At 33.7% G+C, this 24,276-nt stretch overlaps 1 long non-coding RNA gene across 1 annotated transcript; it reads right to left on the bottom strand.

Moving 5' to 3' along the window:
- Positions 1-503: 503 nt before the first annotated feature.
- LOC141520305 (uncharacterized) lies at positions 504-17,606 on the bottom strand. The gene is made up of 3 exons (XR_012477583.1): positions 17,529-17,606; positions 13,722-13,810; positions 504-691 (listed from the first exon to the last, which is right to left on the bottom strand). It is a non-coding gene; the product is annotated as an uncharacterized LOC141520305 (long non-coding RNA).
- Between the last annotated feature and the right edge of the window lie 6,670 nt (positions 17,607-24,276).

Genomic DNA, 24,276 nt, shown 5'->3' on the forward strand with positions numbered 1-24,276 from the left:
GGGTTCTGCCCCTCTAAATTTTGGCTAGAGTCATCCTTTGTTTTTGGGGGTTCAGGGGTCAGAGTTGTCAGGGAATGCCTTCAAGCTGCCATCTTGGCTCCTCCCCCCTTTTTTCTTTATTTTTTAAAAAAATTTCTAATTACATACAAAGAGAGCTTTCAAAATTCATCCTTTTGCAAGTTTTTTAAATTGATATTTTATTTTTCCTTTATATGTTATGAAAGTTTTTCAGCATTCATCCATATGCCTATGTATGCTTTTAAGTTACAAAATTTCCTTCCACCCTCCCTTCACATCCCCTTCCCCTTAGTGGAGAAGAGTCAGTTTAATATTGTACTATTTTATTTGTGGTAAACATGTTTCCAGATTAGTCATTTCCAGTATGAGGAATGAGGATTAAGGGAAAGAAATACGTAAGATATATTTTAAAAAATGAATCTTGTGTTCATCAGATTTTGAAAGATTTTTATTTATTTATTTTTTTTGTTTTTCTTCCTCTGAATTGTCCATAGTTGGTCTAAAAGGGTTGTCCTAGCTCTCTGAACTGCTGAGAGCAGCCGAATTCATCAAGGTTGTTGATCTCACAATATTGTTGATGATGGACATTGTTCTCTTGGATCTGCTCTCTTCACTAAGTATCAGATCCTGTAATTCCTTCCATGCTTCTCTAGAGTCCAGTCATTTATGGTTTCTGAAAGAAAAATAGTATTTCATAATATTCATATACCACAACTTGTCTAATCATTCCCAAATTCATGGACATCCCCTTAATTTCCAATTCTCTGCCATTACAAAAAAAGCTGCTATGAATAGTTTGGTACATGTGGGATTTCACTCATTTTCTATGAGTTCTTCTAGATATAGGCCTAGAATTGGAATTGCTGGGTCAAAAGTTATTTTTCTTGCTCTTTAGACATAGTTCCATATTGCTCTGCAGATTGGTTGGATCTGTTCAGAACTCCACCAGCAATACATAAATGCCTTAATTCCTCCCACAACCTCTCCAATATTGATCGTTTTCCCTTTTTGCTGTCTTAGACAATCTGATAGGTGTGAGATGATACCTCATAATTGTTTTAATTTGCATTTTTCTAATCAATAATAATTTGGAGCATTTTTCATATGATTATTTATAATTTTAATTTCTTCATTTGAAAACTATCTACTCATAACCATTTACCATTTATTAATTGGGTAATGACATGCAAATATGAAATTGTTTTATTATTCATTTTTCATCTATATGCATATATATTATATATATATACATATATATATATATTTTTTTTTTTGACGTTACAAATTCCCTTCCATCCTCCCTTCCCACTCCCATCCCCTCTGTGGTGAAGAGTCAGGTTAGCAATATTTTTGATAAACATATTTATAGATTATTCATTTTTGTGATGAGGAATTAGGATTCAGGGAAAGAGGTACAAAAGAGATAATTTTTATAGTGTTCATCAGATTCTAAAGGGTGTTTTTTTTAAGTTTAATTTTGTTTTTCTTCCTCTGGATGGGGATAACATTGTCCATAATCAATATAATATGGTTATCCTAGCTCTCTAAACTACTGAGAGCAGCTGCATCCACAATGGTTGTTCATCTCACAAAGTTGTTGATGATGTATACATTAGTCTCTTGGTTCTGTTCCCTTTGCTCAGTATCAGATCCTGTATTTCATTGCATGCTTCTCTAACATCTGGTCATTTATTGTTTCTTTTAGAGCAATAATATTTCATAGTATTCATGCATCATAACTTATTTAGCCATTCCCCAAATGATGGGAATTTCCTCAATTTCCAATTCTTTCCCACTACAAAAACAGCTGCTTTGGATAGTTTGTAATATGGGGGACTTTCCCCATTTTTTTATGATTTTTTTCTGGATATAGGCCTAGAATTGGAATTGCTGGGTCAAAGGGAATGAACAGTTTTTATCACTCTTTTGGGATAGTTCCACATTGCTCTCCAGAATGGTTGAATCTGTTCACAACTCCACCAGCAATGCATCAATAATCTGATCTTCCCACAATCTCTCCAATATTGATTATTTTCCATTTTTCTCATCTTGGTCAATCTGATTGGTGTGAGGTCATACCTCAAGGTTATTTTGATTTGCATTTCTCTAATCAATAATGATTTGGAGCATTTTTTCATATGATTATATATAACTTTAATGTCTTCATTTGAAAACTGTCTATTCATTATCAATTGGAGAATGACCTGTAACCTTATAAATTTGATGCAATTCTCTATATATTTTAGAAAGGAAACCTTTATCAGAATTCCTAGTTGTGAAAATTGATTCCCAGTTTCCTGCTTTTCTACTAATTTTGGCAGCATTGATTTTATCAGTGCAAATGTTTTTAATTTAATATAGTTAAAATCATTCATTTTGCAGTTTATAATGTATTCTAATCCTTGTTTGATTATAAATTTATCCCATTTCTATGGATTTGATAGAAAGAATATTTCTTGGTCTATTAATTTATCTATGGTGCTGCCCTTTATGTCTACATGCTGTACCCATTGTGACACTATTTTGGTGTAAGGTGTAAGATGTCTCTACCTAGTTTTTGTCATACTATTTTTCAGTTTTCCCAATAAATTTTGGCAAATAGTGAGTTCTTATCCTAGAAGCTGATGTTTTGGGGCTTGTCAAATAATGACTGTTGTAATCATTTACTGTAGTTTATTTTGAACCTATCCTAATCCACAGATCCATTACTCTATTTCTTAACCAGTACCAGGAAATTTTGATGACTGCCACTTTAATAATATTGTAGTTTTAGACCTGATAGAGCTAGGCCTCCTTCCTTTATATTTTTTTTCCTCATCAGTCCTTTGCTTTTCTTGGCTATTTGTTCCTACAGATGAATTTTGTTACTAATTTTCTAGCTCATAAAATAGGCATTTGGCACTTTAATTGGTATGACACTGAATAAGTAATTTAATTTGGGTGGAATTATCATTTTTTATTATATTAGCTTGAGCTAACCATGAGCAATTGAAATTTTTCCAGTTATTTAGATGTGACTTTATTTGGGTGAGAAGTACTTTATAATTGTATTCATACAATTTCTGGGTTTCTCTTAGGAGGTAGATTCCCAAGTATTTAATATTATCTATAGTTACTTTAAATGGAATTTCTCTTTCTATGTCTTTCTCTTGGGGTTTGTTGTGCATATATATAAATGTTGATGATTTATGTGGGTTTATTTTATACCCTGCTACTTTGGTGAATTTGTTTATTGTTTCAAGGACATTTTTTAGATGATTTTTTCAGGTTCTCTAGGTATACCATCATATCATCTGCAAAGAGTGAAAGTTTTGCTTCTTCATTGCCTATTCTGATTCTTCAATTTCGTTTTCTCTTATTGGTACTTCTAGCGTTTCTAATACTATATCAAATAGTCATGGTGATAGTGTACACCTTTGTATCACCCCTGAATTTATTGGAAATGCTCCAAGCTTATTCCCATTAAATATAATATTTGTTGATGCTTTCAATATATACTATTTATTATTTTAAGAAAAACTCCATATATTCATATACTTTCTAGTGGTTTTTAATAGGAATGGATGCTGTATTTTGTCAAAGGTTTTTTCAGCATCTTTTGAGATAATCATATGGTTTCTGTTGGTTTTACTGCTGATATGTTGAATTATGTTGAATGTTTTCCTAATGTTGAACCAACCCTGCCTGCCTAGTAAAAATCCAACCTCATCATGGTGTGTTATCTTGGTAATAACTTGATGTAATCCCATTGCTAAAATTTTATTTAAGATTTTTTTAATCAATATTCATTAGGGAGATTGGTCTATAATTTTCTTTTGTTTATTTTGGTTCTTTCTGGTTTAAGTATCAGCACCATGTTGGTGTCATAAAAGGAATTTGGCAGGACTACTTCTTCTATTATTTTAAATAGTTTATGAAAAATAGAAATTAATTGTTCCTTAAATGATTAGTAGAATCAACTTGTAAATCCATTTGGACCTGGAGACTTTTTAATACTGTTTTTTGATCAGTTCTTCAATTTCTTATTCTGATATGGGGTTATTTAAGTAATTTATTGCCTCTTCTGTTAATCTGGGTAGATTTTTAAAATATTTATCCATTTCATCCAAGTTGTCCAATTTATTGGCATACAGTTTGATAAAATAGCTTAGAATAATCTTTTTAATTTCCTCCTCATTGGTGGTTAGTTCACTAGTTTGGTTCTTGATACTGATAATTTGGCTATCTTCTTTCTTTTTTCATCAGATTAACCAAAGGTTTGTTTATTTTATTGATTTTTTCATAAAATCTCATCTTCATTTTATTTATGAGATCATAAGTTTCCTTATTTTCAATTTTATTAATCTCTCCCTTGATTTTCAGAATTTCTAATTTGGTATTTAATTTGGGTTATTTAATTTGTTCTTTTTCTAGATTTTTTATTTGCAAACCCAATTCATTGGGCTCCTCATTATTTTATTCATATAGTCATTTAGGGACATAAAGTTTACCCTCAAAACTGCCTTGGCTGCATCATATACATATACATATATATATATATATATATATATATATATATGTATATACATATATATATAAAATATTTCATAATATCATTTTCTAGGATATAATTATTGATTTCCTTTTTTTTGCGATTTGATCCATCCAGTCTTCAAGAAGAAATTTTGTTAATTTCCTAGTTTTTGGTTTATCTTCCCATTACCCTTCATAATATGCAATTTTTATTGCATCATTGTCTGAGGAGTGTATATTTATTATTTCTGCCTTTCTGATTTTTATTAAAAGGTTTTGTCCCTTAGTACATGGTCAGTTTTGGTATAGTTGTTATGTACCACTGAGAAAAAGGTATATTCTTTTCTATCCTCCTTTAATTTTTCTCCAGAGCTCTATCAAATCTATGTTTCCTAAGATTTCATTCACCTTCTTAACATCCTTCTTTCTTATTTTGTGGTTAGATGTATCTAGTTCTGAGAGAGGGAGATTGAGGTCTCCCATAATTAAAGTTTTGCTATCTATGTCTCCTTGTAAATTCACTCAATTTTTCCCCTAGGAATTTGGATGCTATAGCACTAGTTGCATCCATGTTTAGTAATGTTATAGCTTCGTTACCAATGGTGTCATTTAAGAACATGTAATTTCCTTCCTTATTGCTTTTGATGAGATGGATATTTTTTATTTTATTTTATCTGAGATCAGGATAGCTACACTTGATTTTTTTTCTTCATTTGATGCATAATATATTTTGCTCCAACCTTGTACCTTTACAGTATGTTTATTACTCTCCTTCAAATGTTTTTCTTGTAAACAACATATTGCAGGATTCTGATTCCTACTTCAATCTTCTATCTGCTTCCATTTTATGGGAGAGTTCATCCATTCACATTTACAATTAAGACTACTAATTCTGTATTTCTCTCCATGCTATCTTTCTCCATTTAGATTTTTCTCTTTCCTTTTCTCTTAATCCTCCTCACCAAAATTTTATTGCTTTTCCCCTTTGACTTTTCTTTTAAAATTTAATTTTCTGTTTATTTTCATGTATACCTTTGCCTTCTCTTTTATCAGTTCCTTCATCCCTTATCTTTTGATTTCTCCATTTATCCCTTCCCTGTAAATTCAGATACATATTTAAATCTAAGTGGGAATGTATCTTATTTCCTCTCAGGGTCACATCTATTGAATAGAATTTACTCACAGTTCAGACTCTCCCTTCTTTCCCTCTAAAGTTATAAATCTTTGTGCCTCTTCACCTGGTGTTATTACTCTAGTATTGTTAATCAGGTATTAGCAATTGCAGTTTGATTATTTGATTGTTTAATAAGCTAGTGTTAATAAGTTTAATAAACTAACTTACTAAGTTAGCACAGTATCTTCACAGATTGCTTGCTTGATTGTTTAATAAGCAGTATTGTCTCAAATTACATCCATTCTTAATTATAATCATAATCATTTTTTATCTTACCGCTTTTTCAAGTATTTTCAGAGAACACACAGTTTTCCTCATGAGCCAAAATATTATCCAAAGCCAAATCACATCTTCTACTACTTGTGTCCCTCTCTCCCTCCTCCCAATTTACTTTCCTTCACACTTTACCCCCCCATCCCCACCCAGGGCATTTGACCCCTTGTTAAGTGAAGCAAGGCCTATTTTCTTCTTCTTTTTTAAAGGTTTTGCAAGGCAATGGGGTTAAGTGGCTTGCCCAAGATCACACAGCTAGGTAATTATTACGTGTCTGAGGCCAGATTTGAACTCAGGTACTCCTGACTCCAGGGTCAGTGCACTATCCACTGAACAACCTAGCCGCTCCTGCAGCAAGGCCTATTTTCTCTCACATTCTCTCCCCTCACCACCCATGAGAGTTAACCCCTTGTTAAATGAAGTGTATTAAATCAAACACTGAGAAAATAAACTGCAAGAATTTTATGATCTTCACAAATGTTTGCAAGTCATTGAGACACTGACTCAAGTCTTCCCAGCTTATGATGCCCTCATTAGACAAAGTGCTAAGCTTTTTTCAGCAAAATAGAGTTAAAGTCATTCAAAAGATAATGACACACTTAAATTTAAAATGAACACCTCTGCTTTTAATCAGAGCTTTTTATCTCAAACATAGTGATATCTTCTTGGTCTTCTTCAACAGAGAGACAAGACTGAACTATACACATATCCTTCAAGTCCATTCAACCATTTAATTATCCTAAGAGAAATAAAGTTCTGGACTTCCGGCCAGGATGGCAGAGAGAATCCAGGACCTGTGCTGAGGTCTCCTGATCTTCCCTCATAAACAAAATGAAACAAACCTCTTAATGGATGTCCTGTCAACAAAACCCAGAAAGCGAAGCTAGAAAAATGACAGGTACCCCAAGGTCTGTCTTGGAGGATCGGGGTGTGACAAGTGCAGACTGCCAACAGCCAATGGGGGAGGGGTGAGAGACAGACTAATCTAAGATCAGTACTCAGGCCTTTTGCTGTGGGAACCACTTCACTGTGGGAAGTACTTTGCTGTGGGAACCACTATGCTATTTGGGAACCAATGTACTCTGAGAAACAACCAGAGAGTGGAGGCGTGGCCGTGGGACTGACAGTCTTGTACTTGCAGGAAGAGCTGGAGAATAGGTTCCAGCCTCTAGCACCCCCTATTAGTCACTCAGTGAGCAAAGCTTCCACCACTCCCTCCTGGTGAGCTGGAGATATTACACTCAATGAGTAAAGCCTCTAGGGATCTCAATACCAAACCTCTGTGAACCAGCCCCCCCACAAGACCTTAGAAAAATGAAGAAAGGCCATCAGAAAGGGGGGACCATAGAAAAATTTCTAGTGGGAAAAGATTCTAAATCAAAGAGATGTAGAACCCCTTAGGAGAATATGATTTGGTCTCCAGTAATATTTTTTTGAAGAAATCAGAAAAGAGTTGAAAAGTCATTTGAAAAATTTGGGAAATGCAACCCAAAAGAAAATTAACACCTTGCAGGAAGAAAACAAATCCTTGGAAAATACAATTGGACAAATGCAAAAAGAAAATAATTCTCTCAAAACCTCAAATGAACAAAGGGAAAACTCTTACAATAATAGAAATGAACAATTGGAAAAAGAATTGCAAAAGGTAAATGAAGAAAATTCTTCCCTAAAAAAAAAAAGAATGGAATCTATGGAAACCAGTGATTTCATGAGACAACACGAATTGTTTAAAGAAAACAAAAAACAATGAAAAATAGAAGAAAATGTTAAATACCTCATCAGCAAAACTACTGACCTCAAGAACAGATCAAGAAAGATAACCTAAAAATTAGTGGTCTTCCTGAAAACATTGAAGAGGAAAAAAAGTCTGGAATTAATATTACAGGATTTAGTCCATGATATCATGGAACCAGAGGGCAAAATAATAATAATAATTATTATTATTATTTAGTTTTTGTAAGGCAATGGGGTTAAGTGGCTTGCCAAAGGCCACACAGCTGGGTAATTATTAAGTGTCTGAGATCAGATTTGAACTCAGGTATTCCTGACTCCAGGGCCAGTACTCTATCCACTGCACCACCTAGCCACCCTGGCAAAATCATTATTGAAAAAAATACATCAATGTCCTCTGGAAAGGGACCCCAAAATGAAAACACTAAGTAATATTGTAGCTAAATTCAAGAACTATCAGATGAAAGAGAAAATCCTGCAAGCAGCCAGAAAGAAACAATTTAAGTACCAAGGGGCTACAGTAAGGATTACACAGGACCTGGCAACATTAAGGGATTGAAGGGCCTGGCATGCAATATTCCAAAAAGCAAGGGAGCTTGGAATAAAGTCAAGAATCCAATATCCTGAAAAGTTGAGCCTTCTTTTCCAGGGCAAATGATGTAAATTTATTGAAATTGGAGACTTATAACTTTTCCTGATGAAAAGACCAGAGCTTAATAGAAAATTTGGATTTTAAACAGGAGACTCAAGAGAGACATGAAAAGGTAAAATCTAAACAAAAAAGGGAGGGGGAAGGGGAAAAAAAACTGCTACCCAATAAGATGAAACTTGCAATATCCTTGCCTGAAAGAAAGACTTTAATAAGTCTTGAGAATTGTAACTCTATTTGACAGAGTTTAGTTAGACAGAAGAGATGGATAAGCATGACTTATTTGAGAAACTGTAAGATGAAACTGATTATATCCTTACCTGGGAGAAAAACTCTATTAACTCTCAATAACTGTAATTCTAGTAGAGAGAGAAAAGCCAGAAATGATGGAAACTCATGACCTTTCTGTGAATCAGATAGAAGGATTTAAAAACAATACCTCCTCAAAAAGGAGGACAGTAAAGAGATGGGAAGATGGAAGAGACAGATGGGATAAATTATTACATCAAGAGGTACAAAGGACTTATTGCAATAGAGAAGAAGAAGGGAGGAGGTAAGAACCTCCTGAATCTTACTCTCATCAGTTTGGCTTAAAGTTACCATACATATATACACTCAGTAAACTTAAGAAACTTATTGTACCTTTAAAGTGTTAAAAGGGGGAAAGGGGAGGGAGGAGGAAAGGGGGATTCAACAGAAGGAAAGGAAGAAAGAAGGGGCAAGGGGAAAGGTGTTAAAAAGGGAGGAGGGGGTTGCATATAGGAGGGCAAACACACTGAAGGTGGTGGTATTCAGAAATAAAACACAGGGGAATATGGATAAAGGGGAAAAGGGGGGAACAGAGGGAAGATAACATGGAAAGCAATAAAAAATTAGTAATTATAGCTTTGAATGTGAATGGGATGAACTCTCCCTTAAGATGTAAGAGAATAGCAGAGTGTATTAAAAATCAGCATCCTACAATATGCTGCTCACAAGAAAGTCATTTGAAACAGAGAGATACATATAGAGTAAAGGTAAAAGGATGGAGCAAAATATATTTTGCTTCAGCTGAACTGAAAAAAGCAGGGGTAGCAATCCTTATCTCAGTCAATGCAGCTGCAAAATATAGATAGCATTAAAAGAGATAAGGAAGGAAACTACATCCTCCTAAAAGGTACCATATACAATAAATACTAAATATGTATGGAGCCAATGTATAGCATCCAAATTCTTACAGGAGAAGTTGAAGAAGTTAAAGGAAGACATAGAAAGCAAAACTACTAGTGAAAGACCTCAACCTCCAGCTCTCAGATTTAGATAAATCTAACCATAAAATAAACAAGAGGGAAGTTAAGGAGGTAATTAGATTGTTAGAAAACACAGACATAATAGACTTATGGAGGAAATTAAATGGGGATAGAAAGGAACATACTTTCTTTTCTGCAGTACATGACACATAAAAACTGGCCACATACTAGGACATAAAAACCCAATAATGAATTGCAGAAAGGCAGAAATATTGAAAACATCTTTCTCACATCATAATGCAATAAAAATCACATGCAATATTGAGCTGGGGAGATATAGAACCAAAACTAATTGGTAACTGAATAACCTCATTTTAAAGAATGAGTGGATTAAGCAACAATTTATAGAAAGAATTAATTTCTTTTATCCTAGATAATGAAAATAATGAAGCATTATATCAAAACATATGGGATACACTCAAGGTGGGTGTCAGGGCATATATCTTTAATTACTTACATGAACAAATTAGAGAACTAAATATGCAATTAAAAAAAATTACAGAACAAATTAAAGACCCCCAATTAAATACCCAATTAGAAATTCTAAAACTTAAGGCAAAATTAATAAAATTGAAAGCAAAAAACCATTGAACTAATAAATAAAACCAAGAGTTGGTTTTATGAAAAAAAATGAGAAAATTGATAAACCTCTGATCAAATTGATTTAAAAAAGAAAGAAGTAAACCAAATTTCTTGGATCATAAATGAAAAAGGTGAACTCACCACCAATGAGGAGGAAATTGAAATAATAATTCAGAATTATTTTGCCCAACTCTATGCCAATAAATTTCACAATCTAAGTGAAATGGATGAATATTTACAAAAATATAAGTTGGCCAGATTTTAAGAAGAGGAAATTAAAAACCTAAATAACAGTATCTCAGAAAAAGAAATTCAACAAGTCATTATTGGCCTTCCTAAAATAAATCTCCAGGGCCAGATGAATTCATAAGTGAGTTCTATCAAACAGTTCAGGAACAACTCATTCTAATTCTATATAAACTATATGGAAAAATAGGTGAAGACAGAACTCTGCCTAACTCTTTCTATGATATCAATGTGGTACTGATACCTAAACCAGGAAGAGTTAAAACAGAGAAAGAAAATTATAGACCTATCTCCCTGATGACTATAGATGCAAAAATCTTAAATAAAATCTTAGCAAAAAAACTACAACAATTTATCACTAGGATAATACATTATGATTTATTTAGTAGGATTTATTCCAGGAATGGAAGGTTGGTTCAACATTATGAAAATTGTCAGTATAATTAATTATATTAATTATATAAATAGAAACCTATCAATAGGCTAAGGGAATTTCCAATAAGATCATGGTTGAAACAAGGATGCCCACTTTCATTTCAACATCGCATTAGAAATATGAGCTTCAGCCTTAAGAGAAGGAAAAGAAATTGAAGGAATTAGAATGGGAAGGAAGAGATAAAACTCTCACTCTTCATGATGGTATATGTACAGAATACCAAGAAATCATCTAAAAAACTACTATAAATAATTTGCACCTTTAGCAAAGTTGCACAATATAAAATAAACTCTCATAAATCTTTAAAATTTATATATATGACTGGCAAGATGCAGCAGAAAGAGCTAGAGAGAGAGAAATCCCATTCAAAGTAACTTCAGACAATTTAGTACACCTGGGAGTCTATCTGTCTATCAAGGCAGACTCAGAAACTTTTTGAAAACAATGAAGACACATGTCACACAAATAAAATCAGACTTTTATAACTGTACAAATATCAACTGTTCATGGATAGAACAAGCTGATATAATAAAAATGACAATTCTACCAAAATTAATCCACTTGTTTAGTGCACTATCAATCAAAATTTCAAAAAATTACTTTAATGAGTTAGAAAAAATTGTAAGTAAATTCATATGGAGAAATTAAAAAGTCTAAAATTTCCAGAAATTTAATGAAAAAAAGTGCAAAATAAGGTGGCTTAGCCCTAACAGATCTAAAAATATATTATAAAGCATCAGTCATTAAAACTATCTGGTACTGGGGCACCTAGGCTGCACAATGGATAGAACACCAGCCCTGGAGTCAGGAGTATCTGAGTTCAAATCTGGCCTCAGACACTTAATAATTACCTAGCTGTGTGGCCTTGGGCAAGTCACTTAACCATATTTACCTTGTAAAAACCTAAAAATACTGTCTGGTATTGGCTAAGAAATAGACTAGTGGATCAGTGGAATGGACTAGATGCAATAGCAGGAGATGATTATGGTAATCTGCTGTTTGATAAATCCAAAGAGTCCAGCTATTGGGATAAAAACTCTCTCTTTGATAAAAACTATTGGAACAATTGGAAGTTAGCATGGAAAAAACTGAGAGTAGACAAACATCTTACACCCTATACCAAGATAAGAGCAAAATTGATACAGGGTCTAGACATAAAAAAAATATTATAAGCAAACTAGAAGGTCGATGTTAGATCTATGGAAAGGGAACCAATTTATGACCAAAGAAGAGATGGAGAACATGATTAAAAATAAACTAGATAATTTTGATTGCATTAAATTAAAAAGCTTTTACACAGACAAAACTACTGTAACCAAGATCAAAAGAAATGTAGTAAATTGGGAAACAATTTTTGCAACTAGTATATCTGACAAAGGACTCATCTCTAAAATATACAGGGAACTGTATCAAATTTTTAAAAAAGGCAAGCCATTCCCCAATCGACAAATGGTCAAAGGATATGCAAAGGCAATTGATGGATGAGGAAATCAAAGCAATCCATACTCATGAAATTTCTCTAAATCAGTAATTAGTAGAGAAATGCAAATTAAAACATCTCTGAGGTATCACCTCACACCTCTTAGACTGGTCAATATAACCTGAAAGAACAGTGATAAATGTTGGAAGGGATGTGATAAATCTGGGACACTAATACATTGTTGGTGGAGTCATGAACTCATCCAAATTTTCTGGAGAGAAATTTGGAATTATGCCAAAAAGGCAACAAAAATGTGCATACCCTTTGATCCAGCAATACTACTACTGGGTATGTATCCTGCAAAGATTATAAAAAATGGTGAAAACATCACCTGTACTAAAATGTTCATAGCAGTTCTGTTTGTGGTGGCAAAGAAATGGAAACTGAGGAAATGTCCATAAATTGGGGAATGGCTTAACAAACTGTGATATATGTATGTGATAGAACACTTATTGTTCTATTAAAACTAGGAGGTATGGGAATTCCTGGAAGGATCTGCATGAACTGATGATGAGCGAGATGAGCAGAACCAGAACACTGTACACCCTAACAGCAACATGGGATTGATGATCAACCTTAATGGACTTGCTCATACCATCAGTGCAATAATCAGGCATAATTTTGAGATATTTGCAATGGAGAATGCCATCTGTATCCTGAGTAAGAAGTGTGGAGTTTGAACAAATACCAAAGACTTTCTATCCACCTTTAATTTTTTTTTAAATGTCTTATTATGTAATTCTGCTATATCACATACTATGTGTTTCTTCCTTAAGGATATGATTTCTCTCTCATCACATTCAACATGGATCAATGCACAGGGAATGATGTAAAGAGTAACAAACTGACTTCTGTGCGGGGGGTGGGGGGAGGGAAGCAAGATTGGGGGAAAAATTGCAAAACTCAGCAGAGGATAAGTGAAATGAGTTATCCTTTGTCCCCCTTTCTATTCTGATGCTTTGTTGCTCCAGATGAATTTTGTTACTATTTTTTCTAGCTGGGTAAAATAAGTATTTGGTAGTTTGATTGATATTGCACTGAATAATTATTTTTACAACCTTTTGAGTCCAAATTTTTTCTATTTCCCTCCCTTTCCTTCTCCTCACTATGGAAATAGCAATGTTATATAGGTTTGTTCTTGAACAATCCATTTATCATATTACCATATTAGTCATGTTGTGAAAGAGAAATTAGAACTCAGAGGAAAATTTTGGAAAGAAAGAAAAAGCATAAAAGAAGTTTAAGAAAGGGAAAATATTATATTTTGTGCTGCATTAGATTCCATAGTTTGTTTCCCTCCCCTTCCCCCATATGGATGGCATTTTCCTTACCAGATCTCTCTGTATTGTCCTTGATTTTTGAATTGTTGAGAGGAGCTGTTTTCATCAGAGTTGATCATCTCACAATGGTGTTTTTAATGCTAATGAAAAAAGTAGATAATTATATTCTCACTTCATTCAGCTTCAGTTCTTGCAAATCTTCCCAGACTTTTCTAAGTCCAGTCATTCATGATTTCTTACAGAATTGTAGTCCTTAATTACACACACATAAACCATAACTTTTTCAACTATTCCCAATAGATGAACATTTCCTCTAACTTTTTGCCTCTATAAAAAGAGCTGTTACAAATAGTTTGGAACATAGGGGACTTTTCCCATTTTTTGTGATCTCTTTTGTATATAGATCTAGTAGTGGCATTTTTGAATCAGAGAGCATGCATAATCTTATTGCCTTTTGGGCACAGCTCCAAATTCTTCTCCAGAATGGATCAGTTCACAACTCCAACAGAAGTACATTAGTGTCCCAGTTTTCTCCATACCCTTTCCAACATTGATCATTTTCCTTTTTTTTTTGTCATTTTAGATAATCCGATAGATGTGAGGTTGTTGATGCCTCTGAGTTGTTTTAATTAGCATTTCCTACTCAATATTGATTTAGAGCATTTTTTCACATGGTTAGAAATAGTTTTAATATCTTCATCTGAAAAATACCTATCCCTATCCTTTGACCTTTATCAATTGGAGAATGACTTTTGTTCTTATAAACTTGTTACATTTTCCTATAAGTTTTAGAAATGATTTCTTTATTAGAAATATTAGCTGTGAAAATTATTTCCCAGCTTTCTTCTAATCTTGGTTGCATTGACTTTATTTCAGAAAAACCTTTTTAATGTCTAAATTACCAATTTGCACTCCATAATGTTCTTTTTCTTTTGTTTGGACATAAACTCCTCTCCTCTCCATAGATTGGACAGACTATTTCTTGTTTTCCCAATTGGCTTGCAGTATCACCCCTAATGTCTAAATTTTAAACTCATTTGGACATTATCTTATTATAGATTATGAAATGTTGCTCTGTGTCTAATTTTGGCCATACTATTTTCCAGTTTTCCCAGCTGTTTTTGTAAAATAGTGAATTTCTTTCCTGGAAGTTAGATTCTTTGAGTTTATCAAAAAGTGATTTACTATAGTTATTTAGTATTGTTTCTTTAGTATATATTATCTTCCACTGATCCACTTCTCTCTTTCTTAGCTGAACAGTTTTGATGACTGCTGTTTTATAATATAGGTTTAGATATGGTATGGCTAGGCCATCTTCCTATGTATTTTTTCATTACTTCTTTTGATATTCTTGATTTTTTTTGTTCCTCCAAATGAATTTTGTTGCTATTTTTCCTAACTCTGTAAAATATGTTTTTGGTTGTTTGATTGGTGTGGCAATGACTAAGTAATTTAATTTAGGTAGAATTCTCATTTTTATTGTATTAGATTGTTCTACCCATGAACAACTGGCATTTTTACAATAGTTTAGGTCTGACTTTATTTGTGTGAAAAGCGCTTTGTAATTGTTTTCTTTTTTTCTTTTTTTATATTTTTTCTCCTTTTTTATATATATTTTTTCTTTTTTTTATCAAACATATTATTTGAGTTTTACAATTTTCCCCCAATCCTACTTCCCTCCCCCCACTCTCCCCACAGAAAGCAATCTGTCAGGTTTTACTTTGCTTCCATGTTGTACATTGATCCAAAATGAGTGTGATGACAGAGAAATCATATCCTTAAGGAAAAGACAAAAAGTCTAAGAGATAACAAGATCAGAAAATAAGATATCTGTTTTTTTCCTAAATTAAAGGGAATAGTACTTGAAATTTGTTCAAACTCCATGGCTCTTTATTTGGATACAGATGGCACTCTCCATTGCAGCCAGTACAAAATTGTCCCTGATTGTTTCACTGATGGAATAATCGGGGACAATTTGTAATTGTTTTTAAATAATTTCTGGGTTTGCATAGGCAGGCGGATTCCCCAATCTTTTAATTTTATCTACAGTTATTTTAAATAGAATTTCTCTTTAAATCTCTTGCTGTTGGATTTTCTTGATAAGATACATACATACATATATATGTATATATATATATATATATATATATATATATGTAAATACTGATGATTTATGTTGGTTTATTTTATACTCTGATCCACTGTTAATGTTGTTAAGTGTTTCAAGTACTATTTTAGTTGATTTTCTAGGGTTTCCTAAGTATTCGCATCATATTATAGGCAAAGAGTGAGGTATTTTTTTTGCCTCAATGCCTCCAATTTGGTTTTCTTTTCTCAATGTGAAAACTTGCATTTCTAAGACAATATTGAATGATAGTGGTTATAAAGGACATCCTTGTTTCACCCTTGATCTTTGTTTGGAATGTATCTAGTTTATCCTCATTACATATAATGCCTGCTGATGTTTTAGTGAAATACTATTTATCATTTTAAGAAAAAGTCCATTTATCCCTATGTTGTAGTATTTTTAATAGAAATAAGCCTTTCTTTCAATCAATGCTTTTTCATTGGGACACCCCGCCTCCCAAAAGGATCTCATTGTGTGAAACTCTGTCTTCCCTCCTGGTCTGTGAATGACTACAAGCGCACCCCTCTGCCACAGGGCTGAGGTGGGGGGGCTGCTGTTCTATGGGGGGTCTAGACTGCGATCAGGATCTGAATGTGGTCAGAGCCCCAGACTCCTGTTCCAGGTACAGAGGACAGACCTGGGAAGTCTCTGTCCACTCTCCTACCTAGGCTGAGCACTCAAGCCTGGAAGCTTCTGTTTACCAGTTCTGCCTACTTCCAGTTCCTGGATCTGGGCTGCCAGAAACTCTGCTGAGTGCCCTGAAGGCTGGCTTCATGGGCTAGCTCTGGCAGAGCCCCCCTCCCATCTTCCAAGTTGTGCCTGGGGTCTCTGGAGCATAGGTCAGGAAACTGCCCCCACTGCTGTGAGCTGCAGCTCTCAGCACCCAGAGGCTGCCTCCAGGAGTCTGAAATTCCTTCACTCTGGTGGCAGCCCCTCTAACCTCATGGAGTGGAGCCTTTCCACTATTTTCCGTGTTACCTTGGGCTGGATCCTTCTGTGGGTTCTGTCTCTCAAACATTTAGAGTCCTTATTTTATAAGTTTGGAAATATCAGAGAGAGAGAGAGAGAGAGAGCACCTAAGAAGAGGATCTTCTCTTGTGGCCCATTCAATGCTTTTTTAAAAGCATCTATTAAGATAATTAGATGATTTGTTAGTTTTGTTATTGATAAGGGCTAAGACCTTTGATACCATGAGTTATGAAGGCTTATGGAAAATTTATGTCCAAATTTGGTTGCCCAAAGATGTTCATCAGTATTGTACATCAATCACGACAGCAAGCTTGCCCAGGTTAGATAGTGGACAATGATTTCCTGATTTCCCACTTACCAATGGAATGAAACAAGATTGTGTTCTTCTTACCATGCTTTTTTTTTACCATATTTTCAATCATATTATCAGACACCTTCACTGAGAAATAACATCAGCTACCACACTGATGTTACATTCTCCAACTTGAAAAGTTTATAAGCCAAGATCAAAGTTGAGAGAATGTTGGTACATGATGGTTTACAGATGATTATATATTAATTCAGTCTATGAAACTGATATGCAACAAAGAATGGATAAATTCTCTGCTTCTCTGCTGCTCTACACTGTACTGCTCTGCACTCATTTTGGCCTAGCAATTAACACCAAGGTGTCCCATTTGCCAGCATCATACCATCCATATGAAAAACTATTGATCACAGCAAATGGAGAAGTTTTAAATACTGTGAATAATTTCACTTACCTTTGCAATGTCCTCTCCAGGGCATTGATTAGAAATTGACATAAACACTGCCAGAGCTGACTCAGTATTTGGAAGACTGAAAGAAAATGTGGGAGAGAAGACATATTAGACTGGCTACCAAACTGAAGGTTTACAGAGCTGTTGTTCTGACCTCTTTGCCATATGCCTGTGAAAGCTGGACAGTCTACTACCAGTGCCATGCCTGGAAATTGAATCACTTTCATTTAAATTGTCTTAGGAAGATTCTGAATATCCCCTATCAGGAGAAAATACCAGACACTGAGGTCTTTTCTCAAGCTACACTGTCAAGCATTCAAATATTATGATGAAAGTGCAGTCACGAGGGAGTGAACATGTTGTTTGCCAAAAAGGCTATTTTATGAACAACTCTTGCAGGACAAGGTCTCATAAGGGGGTCAGAAAAAGTGATACCTGGACATGCTGAAAGTCTTGCTTAAGAAATTTAGAATTGATTATATATAGCATGGGAGATACTAACACAGGATCACACAGCAGGAGATTGCCCTCATCAGAGAAGGTGCTGTGCCCTGAGCAAGGCAGAACTGAAGAAGCTCAAAAGAATGTGAGATGTTTAAATTTAGAATGAACACCCCAGGTGTTCAGGTAGACTATTTGTCCTGACCTGGGGGAGAGAAATTTGAGCTCCTCCTATTGGTCTGATCAGTCCCAGTCAAACACACTGTTATTTGTTTCTACAGTGAAGTCATTTTGGTCTTCTTTGATAATGAAAGAAAAGAAACAATGACTGAACCAACCATTGATAAGGTCAATTATGCTGATTGTTTTCCTAAAATTTAATTATCTATGTAAACCTGGTAAACATCCTACCTGATTATTATCCTAGAGGTATAACTTGCTGTCATGTCTTTGCAAATATTTTATTTAAAATATTTAAATCCCTCTTCATTAGGGATTTTGGTTTACAATTTAATTTGTCTGTTTTGACTTTTCCTGGTCTAGATGTCAGCACAATATTGATATCATAAAAGAATTTCAGCAAAACTCGAGCTTCACATATTTTTTTCCAAATAGTTTTATAGAATTGAGATTAATTATTTCCTACATGTTTGGTAGAATGCACTTGTAAATCCATCTGACTCTAGAGAGTTTTCATTATTTCACTGGTGGTTTTTCAATTTATATTTCTGAAATAGGTTTTTTAAAAGTATTTTATTTCCTCTTCTGTTAATCTGAGCAAAATATATTTTGTAATTATTTATTCATTTTACTTATATCTTCAGATCTATTGCCATAGTGTAGGGTAAAAGAGCTTTGAATTATTTCTTTAAATCCCTCTTCATTGGTGGTGCATTCAATGTTTTCATTTTTGATACTGTTAATTTGATTTTCTTCTGGTATTTTAATCAAATTAACAAAAGGTTTAGCTATTTTTCATAAAACCAACTCATAGTTTTATTCACTACTTCACTTGTTTTCTTACTTTTGAGTTTATGATTTCTCCTTTGATTTTCAGAATTTCAAATTATGTATTTAATTGGAGAGTTTTCATTTGCTCTTTTCCTAACTTTTTTTTACTTGCAGGCCAAATTCATTCATCTCTTCTTTTTCTATTATATTTAAAGATATAAAATTTCCCTTAGTAACTGTTTTGGTTTGCATCCCATCAGTTTTGGTATGATGTCTCATCATTGTCATTGTCTTGGATGAAATTGTTGACTACCTCTATGATTTGTTGTTCTTTTTGATCTGTCTGTTCTTTAAAATTAGTTTAATTTCTAATTAATTTTCATGATACAATTTTATGGTCCTTATTAAAGGTTATTTTATTGTATCATGATCTGAAAAGCATAAATTAGAATTGCACAAATGGAAACTAATGGCTCTATGAGACAAGTCTTGTCTCAGTAGAACAACAGTACAGCCTGCCAGAAGTGAGAGACCCAGATCAGAAGATAAAGTTCAGGAATACTAGTATTGCAGGTGGGATTGTTTGGGGCTATTCTTAAGTAAAGAACTAACTGTGAGCACCTGAGTGGAAAGCCAGGGACCAGTGAGAATTTTGTGTCTGATTTCATATTCAATTTTGCATAAGTGCCATGTACTATAGAGAAATAGGTGTATTCCTTTCTATCATCACTGACTTTTCTTGAGACGTCCATCATATCTAGCATCTAAAATTCTATTCCTCATCTCAACTTCCTTATTGTTTATTTTGTGATTAGATTTATCTAATTCCAAAAGAGGCAGATTGAGGTTCCCTATTAATATAATTATGCTGTGTATGTCTTTCTGTAGTTCATTTAGCTTTTCCTCTAAGAATTGGGATGCTATGTCAATTGGCACCCTATGTTTAATACTTATTTTATTTCCAATGGTATCTTTTAGGAAGATGTAGCTTGGTTTTTATTCCTTTTAATTAGATCTAGTTTTTCTTTTGCTTTGTCTGGGATCAGGATTGCTAGTCCCTGCTTTTTTTTTTAACTTGAGCTAAATCATAATACAGACTGCTCCATATTTTTTTTTAATTCCATGTATATCTTTCTGCTTCAGATGTGTTTCTTATAAACAAAATATTGTAGCCTTCTGATTTTTAATCTATCCTGATGTCCACTTTTGTCTTTTGGGATAGTTAGTTCATCCCATTCACATTCACAGATATTGTTACCATCTTTCTATTTCCCTCCAGTCTTTATTCCCCAGTTTTATATTTTTCTCATTCCTTTCACCTTATCCCTCATCACCAATGTTTTGGTACCTCCCTCAATCTACTCTTTCTTCTATCAATTCACTTTCCTTCCTTCTTTCTTTTCTCTTTTACTTTCCCCTTCTTTTTCCCTTGCATTTTACCAGCCCTTCTTTCCTTTTTATTTCCCTTTTCCCCTCCTACTTCCCTTTTTGATAAGTTATTAATTTCTAAGCCCAATTGGCAATGTTATTCCCTCTTCAAGTCAAATATCTTAAGAGAAAGATTTATTCAGTGTTCACAACCACCCTTCTTTCCCTCTTTGTGCCTCATTATGTTGCATTATTTATCTTATACCTCCACCTCCTCCCTGCATAATCCTTTTTACATGACTTAATTGTTTAAGTTCATCTTATACCCACACAACACACACACATACATATCTATTTCAATTCTCAGATCTTATAAACATCATCACATATTATCACTTCCTATCCACACCCTCCATCCAACTCTGCTCCCCTCAATGATCCATGAGAAATATAATTCTCAAGAGCTAAAAATATCATTACATCACAGTTAATCTATATCCATCCCTTGTTCAAGTACACTCCCTTAATATGGTTCAATAGAGATACAATTCTTAAGAGTTATGAGTATCAGTATATCATAAGCAATTTAAACCACACCCTCTAAATGTTATTTCACCTGTCCCAAACAGAATACAGTTATAGAGTTATAAGTACTGTCTTCCATGTAGAGAGATGAAAGCAGTTACATCTTATTGACTAACAATGTTTTCTTTCTACTTACCTTTTTAAATGTCCCTTAAATCATGTATTTGAAGGTCAAATTTTCTGTTCAGTTCTGACATTCTTTATCAGGTAATTTTGAAAGTCCTCTAATTCATTGAAAATTCTTTTTTTACCCCCTGAAAGAAAATGCTGAATTTTGCAGAATAATTGATTCTTGGTGTTAATCCAAGCTGTTTTACCCTCCATAATATCATGTTCCAGACTCTCTGATCCTTCAATGCTGAATCTGACATAATCCTGACTGTGACTTCCTGATATTTAACTTACTTCCTTTTTGGTCACTTGTATTATTTAGCTCAGAATTCTGAAATTTGGTACATATTCCTTAGAATTTTTTTGGGGGTGGAATCTCTATGTGGGGATGATTAATGGAGTCTTTCAAAGACTATTTTAGCATTATGTTCTAGCATACTAGGGCATTTTCCATGATAATTTTCTAAAAGATATTGTCCAAATTCTTTTTATGATCATAACTATCAAGTAGGCCCATAATTCATGAAGTATTTCTCCTGTATCTATTTTCCAGGTCAGTTGCTTTTCCTAGGAGGTACTTCATATTTCCTTTTATTTTTCCCATTTATGTTTTTGTTTTATGGATTCTTGGTGTCTCATACAGCCATTAGTTTCCATTTGGGCAACTAATTTTTAAAATTTTAGTTCTTCAGTTAGTTTTTATTTTTCCTTTTGAAGTTGATTATTTGTACTTTAAGATGTATTGTTTTCCCTTTCCAGTTTTAAAGGCAATCTTTTCCTTTTCCATTTGGCCGATTTTACTTTTAAAGATTGGTTACTTCTGTCAATTGTTCATATTTCTCCTTCATGATTCTCATTTCTTTTCTCCATTTTTTTTCTTATTTTTTTCTTTGGATTTGAAAATCTTTTTGAGCTCTTCCAAGAGATCTTTTTGGATTTGAGACCAAATCATTTTCCTCTTTGAAGGTTCACATGTAAGGATTTTGTCACTGCCTTCTTCTTCTGAGATGGCATTTTTAGAGTCCCTATCAGAATAATAATTTCCTAAGGTTAGCACTCATTATTTTCCCAGATCATTTTGATTCATGAGTTCTGCTCCAGGATCACAAGGAGTACAGTCCCAAGCCTTTTGTCCTAGGGTTGGGAGTCTGGTCCCTGGCTTTCCACTTGAGCTTCTCAGATGCTCACAGTTTGTTCTTTACTTAAGAATTGCTGAAAACAATCCCACCTACAATACTAACATTACTGAATTTTATCTTCTGATCTGAGGTTGAGACTCTCTTTTGGCTGGCTTTATTGTTGGTCTATTGAGTCAAGACTTGAGCTGCACAGTGGCTAAGATCCTCCTCCTTTCTTTCCAGTTCTACAACCTAGGCTTGACTTCTCTCCCATTTCCCCCCCATGAGACATAGTTTTGTCCTGAAATTCCTCCAAGATATCTTTAATTGAAAATTTGTTTCACTCTTTCTTTTTTGGTAGGTTCTGATATTTAAAGGTCTGTTTGGAGGTTTCTTTTAAAGTTGTTTTGGGAAAAGTTTCAGGAACTTTCTAGCTTTATGCCACAATTTTGAGTAATTTTTCTCATCTAGATTATTTTTTCATATGACTATAGATAATCACTTATCAATTGGGGAATTGCTCTTAATTTTACAAATTGAATTCATTATCTATATGTTTGAGCATTGAAGCTTATGTCAGAGAAAGTTGCTTCAAATTATTTTTTCATAAGTATTTCTAACTCTATTTCCCTACATTCTATAGCTCCCCCATTTTATTCTTTTCTTCCTCTCTTTTCACCCTGTCCCTCCTCACAAGTGTTTTGCTTCTGACTTCCACCTTCCCTGATCTTTCCTCTCTTCCATCAGGCCTCCTTCTTTCTTTTATTCTTTTCCTCTCCTACTTATACTCAATTGAATTCCATCTTTGAGGAAATTCTGATGAGTAATTTTATTCATTCCTTCTCACATTCCTGCTCTTCCCCTCCACATTAAAAGATTTTCCTCTTTTATGTGAGAAAATTTGCCCAATTCCTTAACTCCAAAGGTCAGTTCCTGTATTGCTAGACCTGCGTCTGTGCTGGGATGGTCTGCACTACATTTTGTTTCACTCTCTCTATTTATTGATATTTTATTTTTACAAATAAATGTTATAAAAGCTTTTCAACATTCATCCATATGCATATGTATATTTTTAAGTTAAAAAATTTCCATCTTCCCTCCCTTCCCACCTCCCTTCAGAGGTGAACAGTCAGGTTAACATTGTACATACATATTTGTGATGAACATGTTTACAGATTAGTCATTTTTTGTTTAAGGAATTAGAATTAAGGGAAAGAAATAAATAAGAGCTATATTTTATAAAGTATTCTTCAGATTATGAAAGGTTTTTAAATATTTTTGGTTTTATTTTGTTTTCCTCTGTTTTGGAGGGGGATAGTATTGTCTATCGTTGACCTGATACAATTGTCCTAGCTCTCTGAATCACTGAGAGGTATTGCTTCTTTCAAGGCTAATCAACTCATAATGTTGTTGTTAATAAGTACATTATTCTCTTGGTTCTGCTTCCTTCCCTTATCATCAGATCCAGTAACTGATTCCATGCTTCTCTAGAGTTTGAGTATTTATTTTCTTATTGAACAATAATATTCCATAGTATTCATGTATAGTAACTTATTTAGCCATTCCCCAATTGATGGACATCCCCTCAATTTTCAACTCTTTGTCACTACAAAAAGAGTTGCTATGGAAAGTGTTTGAATATGTGGGAATTTCCCCATTTTTATGATTTTTTTTCCTGGAAAATAGGCCTAGAATTGGAATTGCTGGGTCAAAGGTTATGAACATTTTTATTCTCTTTTTGGAATAGTTCCACATTGCTCTTCAGAATGGTTGGATCTGTTCACAACTCCACCAGCAATGTATCAATATCCCAATCTTCCCACAACTTCTTCAACACTGATCATTTTCCCTTTTTCTCATCTAAGCCAATCTGATAGGTGTGAGGTGATATATCATAATTCTTTTAATTTGCATTGTTCTAATCAGTAATGACTTGGAACATTTTTTTCATATGCTTATATATTGCTTTAATTTCTTCATTTGAAAATTTTCTATTCATATGTTTTGACCATTTATCAATAGGGGAATGACTTGTAACCTTATAAATTTGATGAAATAATATATTTTAGAAAAGAAACTTTTATCAAAATGCCTAATTCTAAGGATTGTTTTCCAGGTTTCTGCTATCCTGCTGATTTTGGTGGCATTTATTTTATTAGTGCAAAAACTTTTTTTTA

This window comes from Macrotis lagotis, chromosome 4 (genome assembly GCF_037893015.1).
Source record: "Macrotis lagotis isolate mMagLag1 chromosome 4, bilby.v1.9.chrom.fasta, whole genome shotgun sequence".
Classification (NCBI taxonomy): Eukaryota; Metazoa; Chordata; class Mammalia; order Peramelemorphia; family Peramelidae; genus Macrotis; species Macrotis lagotis.